Source organism: Triticum urartu, chromosome 5 (genome assembly GCF_003073215.2).
Source record: "Triticum urartu cultivar G1812 chromosome 5, Tu2.1, whole genome shotgun sequence".
Lineage (NCBI taxonomy): Eukaryota > Viridiplantae > Streptophyta > Magnoliopsida > Poales > Poaceae > Triticum > Triticum urartu.
The window spans coordinates 335,025,010-335,037,066 of record NC_053026.1 but is presented as its reverse complement, the minus strand read 5'-3'; positions in this window follow the sequence as shown (position 1 = coordinate 335,037,066).

Below are 12,057 nucleotides of genomic sequence, written 5' to 3'. Positions count from 1 at the left end.
CGGAACGGGCGCGTCGCGGTCACGACAAGGGGTGTCGCAGAAGCCTGAGCAGCTAGACCCTGCGCGGGAACATCTGGCCAGGGTGGCGGCCCAGCGGCCCGTGACGGTGATTCCTGCTGGATGGCCACCACGCGGCGCTCAAACACGCGGGCATAGTACATGGCCGTCTGGAGGTCCTGGGGTCCCTGCAGCCTAACGTCCATGCGGATATGATCTGGCAGACCGCCGATGAAGAGTTCGGCCCGCTGGTGAGCCGTCACGCCGGACGCAAGGCACGCCAGGGCCTGAAAGCGGTCGGTGTAGTCCTGCACCGTAGATGTGAAGGGAAGGCGGCCCAACTCCGCCAGTCGGCTCCCACATATCGGTAGTCCGAATTGAAGGAGGCAGAACTCGCTAAAACGCTCCCATGGGGGCAATGCCGCCCTCGTCCTGCTCGAGGGCGTAGTACCATGTGTAGGATCGAAAGTATGTCTAGAGGGGGGGTGATTAGACTACTTGACCAAATAAAAACTTAACCTTTTCCCAATTTTAGTTCTTGGCAGATTTTAGCTAATTTAGGACAAGTCAAGCAATCATCACATAATTCAAGCAAGCATGCAAAGAGTATATAGGCAGCGGAAAGTAAAGCATGCAACTTGCAAGAATGTAAAGGGAAGGGTTTGGAGAATTCAAACGCAATTGGAGACACGGATGTTTTTCCCGTGGTTCGGATAGGTGGTGCTATCCTACATCCACGTTGATGGAGACTTCAACCCACGAAGGGTAACGGTTGCGCGAGTCCACACAGGGCTCCACCCAAGGGTAATGGTTGCGCGAGTCCACACAGGGCTCCACCCACGAAGGGTCCACGAAGAAGCAACCACCCACAAAGGGTCCACGAAGAAGCAACCTTGTCTATCCCACCATGGCCATCGCCCACACAGGACTTGCCTCACTAGCGGTAGATCTTCACGAAGTAGGCGATCTCCTTGCCCTTACAAACTCCTTGGTTCAACTCCACAATCTTGTCGGAGGCTCCCAAGTGACACCTAGCCAATCTAGGAGACACCACTCTCCAAGAAGTAACAAATGTGTGTAGGTAATGAACTCCTTGCTCTTGTGCTTCAAATGATAGTCTCCCCAACACTCAACTCTCTCTCATAGGATTTGGATTTGGTGGAAAGAGGATTTGAGTGGAAAGCAACTTGGGAAGGCTAGAGATCAAGATTCATATGGTAGGAATGGAATGTCTTGGTCTCAACACATGAGTAGGTGGTTCTCTCTCAGAACATATGAGTTGGAATGGTGTGTGTGTTCTGATGGCTCTCTCACTAAATGAGAAGAAGGTGGAGGGGTATATATAGCCTCCACACAAAATCCAACCGTTACACACAGTTTTCCAATCTCGGTGGGACCGAATCAACAAACTCGGTCGGACCGAAAATGTAAACCTAGTGACCGTTAGTGATTTTCGATGGGACTGACATGCAACTCGGTAGGACCGATATGGTTAGGGTTTGGGCATAACGTAATCTCGGTGAGACCGATTACACAAACTCGGTGAGACCGAATTTGGTAATTAGCTAACCAGAGAGTTGGTCAGGCAAACTCGGTGGGACCGATTTGCTCTTTCGGTGAGACCGAGTGGAACTCGGTGAGACCGAAAAGTTACAAAGGGGAAACACTGAGTTTACATTGGAATCTCGGTGGGACCGATTCGCTCTTTCGGTGGGACCGAAAAGTTACGAAAGGGAAACAGAGAGTTTGCAACCCCATCTCGGTGAGACCGAGATCCCTATCGGTAGGACCGAATTGCTAGGGTTTGGCAGTGGCTAATGACAAGTGAAACTCGGTGGCGCCGGATAGGAAGAATCGGTAGGACCGAGTTTGGCTTAGGGTTTAGGTCATATGTGGATATGGGAAAGTAGTTGAGGGTTTTGGAGCATATCACTAAGCACATGAAGCAAGAGGCTCATTAAGCAACACCTCATCCCTCCTTGATAGTATTGGCTTTTCCTAAAGACTCAATGTGATCTTGGATCACTAAAATATAAAATGAGGAGTCTTGAGCTTTCAAGCTTGAGCCAATCCTTTGTCCTTAGCATTTTGAGGGTTCCACTTTCACATCCATGCCATGCCAATCATTGAGCTTTCCTGAAATAATCATCTTGGAATAGCATTAGCTCAATGAGCTATATGTTGTTATGAATTACCAAAACCACCTAGGGATAGTTGCACTTTCAATCTCCCCCTTTTTGGTAATTGATGACAACATATAGATCAAAGCTTCGACAAATGGTAATAAGCAAGAATTATATCGTCGCTTTGAGAAGTATGTGATAAGTAAGAGCTCCCCCTAAATTTGTGCATATTTAAAATTTGCTTTGGACTGCAAATGCACAAAGAGTTAGAGTCATGGGTTACTCTTCCATGTCACATACATCTTGGTGGAGCGCTCAAAATGATAAGAATGAAATACATGCACTCATCACCAAGAAAAGTAAATGATCACACAAGATAGATAAGATGATAATATTAAGCAAACATTGAGTGTAGCTTATGATCAAACACATGATCATCAATGTCTCACAAATAATGACGTAGTATCTCAAGCACTCAAAAGCAAACAAGTTCGAAAAACCACCAAATAAAGCAAGAGAGAAAAGCAACACACTCTCTCTCTCTCTCTCGAAGCCTATGATCTATACATCTTCTCCCCCTTTGGCAACAAGTTACCAAAAAGTTCCTAGAAAATGCATAGCACTAGATCGACGCTCAGGCTTGATCTTCAGGTGGTGGTGGAGTCCGGATCACTCCAAGGACGAAGGCTTCGGTAGATGCTGAAGTAGTCGCTGGAGTTGGAGCTGAAGTAGATGCTGGAGCTGGTGGAACTGAGGCTGTAGCTGGTGCTGAAGTGGTGGCTCTGGTGTCAGCAACTGGCACGGCAGATGACCTCGGGCCTCGTGGCACTCTGGCAAAGGTATGAGTGGTAGTCCTGCCTCTCCTCTCCTGCATGTCCTCCTGGAGCTGCTCCACTGCAGACTGAACTTCCGTTACCTTGACATCCAGGTCATAGAACTTCTGTTCCATGATTCTCTCTAGGCTCTGCTGATTCTGAGTGAGGGTGGCCAGACTTTGCTCAATCCTCAGCGTGGATGCAATCAAGTAACCAAGCTGCTCTTGTTTGGTCTTCAAGAAGTATTCAGATGCCTCCTCTTGGGTAGGCATCTTGGCAGCTTTCTCCTTCCTCGCCTTCTCCTTCTTTGCAAATGCTTGGGCAGATGATAGCTCGTTCTCAGTCATGACAACTTGATTGTCCTCGAAATCTGGACGGATGGGCAGGTGTTCCTTGTCCAACAGATATATGCCCATGCCCATCTTGGAGTTGATGAGCTCCTGAATTTGAGGGGCATATCCGCAGCTCCTCTTTTGATCTGCTGCAGTCCTCTTAATTGTTTCCACTATGAGGCTCATCACCTTGAACTTCTGAGGCACATTAAACACATGTAGCAAGTTGATAGCATGGCCTCTGATCATCTTGTGATCTCTAGACTTGGGCAGTAAGGTGTGCCTTAGTATCCAATTGATCGTCGGGAGCCCTGACAGAAGGTAATGCACAGAGCCAAACTTGAAGGTGTCAAGAGCTTCATTGGGAATTTCCTTGTACATATTGGACATGGAGTTATGGTCCATCTTCTTCTTGGCATAGATATCCAAGTCATCATCTTGCTCCTCTGGGGCATTAATGATCTGTGCCCACTCAGCCACTGTGGATTGGTACCTTGTACCCTCAGACTTCCATGTGATCCTCCCATCTGGATAAAAGTGTGCCGTGGAGTAGAACTGCATGATGAGCTCCTCGTTCCACTTTGTGAGCTTCTGCCCAACAAAGTCAGCTACTCCACAAGCATGAAAGCTGTCATATACTCCTGGGTAGTGTTCCTCCTTCTCCCTCATGTAGGTCCAGTCAACCCATCTCATGTCATAGACAATGGGCTTCTTATCTAGCAGCACAGTCTCATAAAAATCCTGCTGCTCCTTGGTGTGAAACTTGTAGTCCACTGCTGTCCTTCTCCTTGAAGCATATGGGTCTGCTTCTCTCCATTTCCTTAGCCCTGAATCTCTCCTGAGCTTCATGTCCTCAGCCACAGGATGAGCATCGTTGTGGTCTAGGATCTTGGGCTTTAGCTTTCTTAGGACATTCTCTTCCTCATCCTCAGCAACAGTCTCAGGCACTGGGGCCTTGTTCTTCTCAGCTGCAGGAATGCTCCTTGTATTTCTCTTAGGCTTTGGCTTTGGAGCTGACTTGGCCTTGGAAGCAGCTCCCCCTGATTTTATGGCATCTCCCATTAGCTTGGGTGCCTTGGGCGCTGGTGCAGCTATCTCTACTTCCTCTTCTTCTTCCATGATGGAAGCCTTTCCAAGCACTCTAGCCACAGTCTTCTTCACCCTCTCCTTCCTTTTCTTGCCCTCAGCTGCAACTGGCTCTTGGGGAGTGGGCTTCTCAGTTGAGGCTCTTGCCTTTGACATGGGCTGCCTGCCTGCTGGCCTTTTGATTTTTAGACCTGGCTTAGTGCCTTGAGCTGGCTCAATTCTCTTGGAAGTGGCCTCTTCCTCTGCCACATAGTCCTCATCTTCGGAATCTGAAGTCCTCTTCTTCCTTTGTCTCGTGGCAGCCTTTGGCAAATTGCTAGGAGTGCTCCTGCTGCCTTCATCAGATGAACTGGAGGGACTAGTGCCCTCACTCATCACCACTTGCTGCTCTGACATATTTTGACTATCACTTTGATCAGACATGCTGCAAACTGACTGCTGACCCTGTGAATAGATTATAGATGAGATAGAAAAGATGAGCATCACAAAATGCAGAGATTTTTGCAAAAGAATGATCCAAAAACTTAGTTTTAGTTTCCCACTGAAATCATCTCGGATCTACCGATTTTCAAACTCGGTGATACCGAAGCAGTTTTGGAACCTAAACTAGTGAACTCGGTAGGACCGAGTCACAGTTCGGTGGCACCGAGACTGCTAGGGTTTCAGTGAGTTCAAAAATCGGTCACACCGATAAGTAATTCTCGGTCAGACCGAGTCTCACTTGTGCAATGGCATAAGCCAAATCGGTGGGACCGAGTTTTTCAACTCGGTGGGTCCGAGATGGTTTCGGCGGAAACCTAAACCTAGAATTTTCGAATCAAACCTAATCTACGGGTGTTTTGACTGGATAGAAGTTTCTCAAACGTGGCTAGAATCAATATGATCACAATGTGCTAGGAATCAGATTGAGGAATATCACAAAGATCAAGTCCATACCCTAGTTCGGCGGGGACTTGCTACGGCGGCAACGGCGGGGCAGAATTCCCGTTGACGGCGACGGAGACTAGCGACTGGAGGCTGCTGGCGGCGAGAAGACGATCCGGAGACCACAAGGGCAGAGCAGGCTATCGCACGGGCGAAGGGGTTCGGAGAAATTTCCAAATTTTGCCCGTGACTATATATAGCCCGACCCTGTCGGTGTGACCGAGTGGAACAACTCGGTGGCACCGAGATTCATAACTGCGTGCAGTTACTGAAACTCGGTGTGACCGAAAGGTTCAAATCGGTTGCACCGAGATCGAAAAACTAGATCAACTTAATGATCTCAGTAGGACCGAAGGTGGAGTATCGGTCAGACCGAGAATCATAAAGAGGTTTTGGAAGTTTAAGTCTATGACGAATCGGGGACTCCGAGCGCTCCTCACACAGAGTGGTTCGAATCTGACTTGATCAAATTTTGTGATGCAGCATGAATAGAGTTTGAGACGAGAAAAGCATAGATAGCTAGAGGAGGTTCTTAGGCATTCTTGTCCATCCACTTGGCAAAAGACAATAAAACCAAACAATCAAAACAACAAGTGGATGTCCTCGAATGAGTAAAATATGCAACCAGCATGCTCACACAATAAGATGGCAAATGAAATATGTGACAAGACATGCACAACCAATTCTAGCATCTATCAAGCAATTTGCGATGACTAGGTCATCTATATATGAGTATATTGACTTAGGAGTCAAGTGAGAACACTTGATCATAGGTCATACTCATCGTTTAAGCCCAAGTGGGGTTACCACTTTTACATAAAGCATTGTTGTGTTCACATTTTTAGAGTTGCTTTAGCTCAAGTCTTAGAGTAAAGCTCCCCCTAGATGTGATATCCCCCCTTAGAGGGATGAACTAACCTTGGGTTTTGTCGATGATGACTTCATGTAGATGTTGAAGATGTGGATGCTCAATGTTGATGTAGATCACTTGGAGCTATCCATTTGAGTGAATTGCACTTTCAATACCTACATGGGTTAGTCCCACAAGGAACAAACAAGGATATCCATAGACATAGAGTGATGCACACAAAAGATGATGTCCATGAAAACTTTTAGGTTACCTTGTTCCTTGTCTTACCAACAAGAGGGTTTGTGACTCCTTGAACTAGTGCAAGATGTGGAAGTTGATTGCACTTGTTCTTGCCAAAATGATAAGAGTGAAGTATGTTGGCGGAGTCACCCTCAAGAACTCTCTAGTTCTTCTTCTTTTGGATCCACATCATCTTGATGGGAATCCTTGGAGTTGTAGTCGTACTTGATGAAGTGGAGCTTGAAGTAGTCTTGAGAATCCACTTGACTAAGGTCTTTGGAGCTTCTTCAAATGCATCAATTTCCTTTTGAAGCTTGACCTTCCCTTTTTGCTTGTAGTCTTGTGGTGGAAGATCACCTTGAGCTTGTGTCCCCTTGAAAGAAGTATACTTCTCTTGTTGAGGGACAAACTTTGTCTTGGGGTATTGATCTTCTTCCCACTCAACTCCATTGGCATTGAACTTTCGTTCAAGACCAACACCTTGATTCTTCCGGTGCATTCCTTGCTTGCGCACAATTTCCTTGAATTGCTTACTCCCGGCAAGGCTTTTGTACACTCCTTTCTCTATAATTCCCTTCAATAAGCTATTTTCTTGCTCAAGTGTAACTTGGCTAAGAGAATCATTAGTGGAATCAAGAGAACTACTAGAAGCAACGATATTGGATTTAGCATGATCATTGTTACTACTAGAGGAAGAATCTTTCTTGTTAGACTTGACTTGAGGCATGCAAGTGGATAAGAGTAAACGCTTGGCAATGTAAGAAGAACTTTTCTTGCGGAGATCATCATTGATTGCTTTTAAGAACTCATGCTCTTGCTCAAGATTGAGCTTTTCAAAGCGTAATTTCTCATGATCTCTTAAAAGTTCTCGATGATCTTCGAAGATAGTGTCATGAGCTAACTTAAGAGTTTTTAGTTCTTTAGTTAGAGCCTCAATCTTCTCCTTATCATTGTCATTCGTTTTATTTTGATTAGCATGATTAATTTGTCTTTCATCATAGTATTCATCACTAGAGTTGTCAACAAGCAAATCATCACCTAACAAGTCATCTTCATCACTATTGAAATCAACATACTCGGGGTGTGTTACCTTAGGACCTTTGGCCATGAAGCATCTTCCAATTCCATCATTTGGTGAGTCAAATATGTCGTAGGAGTTGGTTGACACAAGTGCTAGAACGGCAACACCTTCATCTTGAGTATCTTCGGAGTCGGAGTGATAACTTCTCTCGGAGTGGCTGTCGGAGTCGGAGCCGGATACCCATTCACCAACATGAGCTTGATGTCTTCTTCTTGTGTAGCTCCTTGATGATTTTTCCTTCCTTTCCGAATCCTTACTTCTCCGTGAGTATCTTCGTTCATAACGATCATCTCTACTCCTTCTCTCTCTTGGTGGTGATTCTGTGCTTCTTCTTCTTGGAGAATCTTCTCTTCTCTTGTAGGGAGCCGTACACTCATTGGAATAGTGTCCGGGTCTTCCACAATTGTAGCAGTTTCGCTCTCGACTAGAAGATCTTTTTTCATTGTAGGACCTTGACTTGAAGCTTCTATCTTTGCTTCTACTCTTGTAGAACTTGTTGAAGTTCTTCACCATTAAGCTCAATTCTTCATTGAAGTCTTGTTTCTCACTTGATGATGTAGGGGCTTCACATGAGGCTTTATAGGCACCACTTGATTTGTTGTGAAGTTCCTCTTTATCCTTAAGTGACATCTCATGAGCAACAATTCTTCCAATCACCTCTGTTGGCTTGAGATCTTTGTAATTGGGCATCATTTGGATCAATGTGCACACGGTATCATATTTTCCATCCAAGGCTCTTAGAATCTTCTTGACGATGAATTTATCGGTCATCTCTTCACTTCCTAAGCCGGCAATCTCATTTGTGATGAGAGCAAGCCTAGAGTACATTTCAGCGACACCTTCACCATCCTTCATCTTGAACTTTTCAAGTTGGCTTTGAAGCACATCCAACTTGGATTCCTTGACGGAGTCGGTACCTTCGTGCATATCAATCAAAGTGTCCCAAATTTCCTTTGCATTCTCAAGACGGCTGATTTTGTTGAATTCTTCGGGGCACGATCCGTTGAAGAGAATATCACAAGCTTGAGCATTGTATTGCAACATCTTCAACTCATCCGCGGTAGCTTCACGGTACGGTTCTCTCCCATCAAAGAAGTCACCTTGCAAACCAACACACACAATAGCCCAAACGGCGGGGTTATGTCCAAGAATATGCATTTTCATTTTATGCTTCCAACTAGCAAAATTAGTACCATCAAAGTAAGGACCTCTACGGTGATAATTTCCCTCGCTAGACGCCATACTCTCCTAGGTTGTGAAACCAAGGCTATGACCACCAAAAGCTATGGAGATCAAGCAAATGGAGACCAAAGCTCTGATACCACTTGTAGGATCGAAAGTATGTCTAGAGGGGGGTGATTAGACTACTTGACCAAATAAAAACTTAACCTTTTCCCAATTTTAGTTCTTGGCAGATTTTAGCTAATTTAGGACAAGTCAAGCAATCATCACATAATTCAAGCAAGCATGCAAAGAGTATATAGGCAGCGGAAAGGAAAGCATGCAACTTGCAAGAATGTAAAGGGAAGGGTTTGGAGAATTCAAACGCTATTGGAGACACGGATGTTTTTCCCGTGGTTCGGATAGGTGGTGCTATCCTACATCCATGTTGATGGAGACTTCAACCCACAAAGGGTAACGGTTGCGCGAGTCCACGGAGGGTTCCACCCACAAAGGGTAACGGTTGCTCGAGTCCACGAAGGCCTCCACCCACAAAAGGGTCCACGAAGAAGCAACCACCCACAAGGGCTCCACCCACAAAGGGTCCACGAAGAAGCAACCTTGTCTATCCCACCATGGCCATCGCCCACGAAGGACTTGCTTCACTAGCGGTAGATAATTACGAAGTAGGCGATCTCCTTGCCCTTACAAACTCCTTGGTTCAACTCCACAATCTTGTCGGAGGCTCCCAAGTGACACCTAGCCAATCTAGGAGACACCACTCTCCAAGAAGTAACAAATGGTGTGTTGATGATGAACTCCTTGCTCTTGTGCTTCAAATGATAGTCTCCCCAACACTCAACTCTCTCTCATAGGATTTGGATTTGGTGGAAAGAAGATTTGAGTGGAAAGCAACTTGGGAAGGCTAGAGATCAAGATTCATATGGTAGGAATGGAATATCTTGGTCTCAACACATGCGTAGGTGGTTCTCTCTCAGAACATATGAGTTGGAATGGTGTATGTGTTCTGATGGCTCTCTCATCGAATGAAGAGGAGGTGGAGGGGTATATATAGCCTCCACACAAAATCCAACCGTTACACACAGTTTTCCAATCTCGGTGGGACCGAATCAACAAACTCGGTCGGACCGAAAAGGTAAACCTAGTGACCGTTAGAGATTTTCGGTGGGACTGACATGCAACTCGGTAGGACCAATATGGTTAGGGTTTGGGCATAACGTAATCTCGGTGAGACCGATTACACAAACTCGGTGAGACCGAGTTTGGTAATAAGCTAACCAGAGAGTTGGTCAGGCAAACTCGGTGGGACCGATTTGCTCTTTCGGTGAGACCGAAAAGTTACAAAAGGGAAACAAAGAGTTTACATTGCAATCTCGGTGGGACCGATTCGCTCTTTCGGTGAGACCGAAAAGTTACGAAAGGGAAACAGAGAGTTTGCAATCCCATCTCGGTGAGACCGAGATCCCTATCGGTAGAACCGAATTGCTAGGGTTTGGCAGTGGCTTATGACAAGTGAAACTCGGTGGCGCCGGATAGAAAATCGGTAGGACCGAGTTTGGCTTAGGGTTTAGGTCATATGTGGATATGGGAAAGTAGTTGAGGGTTTTGGAGCATATCACTAAGCACATGAAGCAAGAGGCTCATTAAGCAACACCTCATCCCTCCTTGATAGTATTGGCTTTTCCTAAAGACTCAATGTGATCTTGGATCACTAAAATATAAAATGAAGAGTCTTGAGCTTTTGAGCTTGAGCCAATCCTTTGTCCTTAGCATTTTGAGGGTTCCACTTTCACATCCATGCCATGCCAATCATTGAGCTTTCCTGAAATAATCATCTTGGAATAGCATAGCTCAATGAGCTATATGTTGTTATCAATTACCAAAACCACCTAGGGATAGTTGCACTTTCAGTCTCTCGTAAGAAAAACCAAAATCCCAACTCCAAAAACTAGGATCCTCTTTTAGATACTTCACCTACCATATACATATGGTGTTTACAGGGAAGGCATTCGGGACGCCGTGCCGAACCCGCAGGAACTCGCCAACAAGAGGCACCGAGGCCGGGTAGGTCAAAAAGGAAGGCGGTCAGGACGGAGACACCGACGCAGAGGTATGACAAAAACCCCGCTCTGTGGTTGTCGTCTTTCTCAAAATGTAATGACGTCCATGTTTCTTTAACAGAAAAAACGCTCGCCAGAATATGTCCGGTGAGGCTGCCGATCATGCTTCCACCAGTCGGGCTCCAAGACCGGACATAGAGGCGGAAGCCGACATGGGGCGGACGCCGGATACTCCCCCTAATGAGGATGCGGATAGACTATCGGCTACAAATTCAGAAGTGGAGAGCGCCATGAATCATAGGCGTCGCTGGGCCGTACTCCGTGACACTTGCTTCTCACCAGAGGCATTTGATGCCTTCAATTCTGGAGACGCGTACCTCCGTGCTGCTCAAAATGGTCTAGCCAGAGCCACGGACCAGTATGTAAGGGATGTACGGGTAAGCGAATCTGACGATTATGTGTATCAGTAGCCCTGAGACTTGAAACAGTTAGCAGAACTGATTTAAGGATCATCTATTGTGCAGGTTCTTACAGAGAAGAATACTTGACTGTCACAGGAGCTGGAGGAATGCAAGACCCAACTTCGGGCCGCCATTGCCACATTGAAGGAACCTAAAAAGTCCCCAGTTGGTAACATTTGTTTCAAAGAATGATGGGTACCATATAGCGGGCGGCGTGGCTGCAGATCTAACAATAGATGTTGCAGATGAATCCAGAGAGAATCCGGAGGACCAGCATGTCGTACGGCAGCTAAAGGCTGGCGAACGCGTTGATGACTTTCGGAGGTCAGCGAGAAAACTGGTACACTGCAAATATAAATACAATGTGCTAGGTAGTAGATGAGATATGGAAACAGACTGATATTATTCTATGGGAGGGTATCCGACCTTAATGATCTTTAAAGAAAGTTAAAGAATAGTTCGGATGTAAGCTAGGTTACCATATTCTCTCTCAATTAGTAACTCATCACGTTGTTTATGATTAGATAATAATTAACTATAGATAGTAATCGATTACCAATATAAGTAGTGACCAACTGCTTGTTTTTCTTACTCCTTTTCATTCATAATCCCACCTACTCAGTTTCAATTCACACTTTGACACTTAAGACCAGAAATACTGTTGCAACCTAGATGGGCCTCATTGTTGTCTAGGAAGCCTGTGATGCCCTAATAAAAATTACGTTCAGCTTACGATACCGAGACAACAGATCTTATAAAATCATGATGACCATATCATTGGCATTATGGGAGTTGGCCCGTTAGTGTTACAAGGAGAGTGTTACACCTCATGAGGGGGGAAGTATGGTCTTCAAGTAGCAGATTTGATTTGAGATCGTTGTCCATCGTTGCACCAAGTGAGCCATC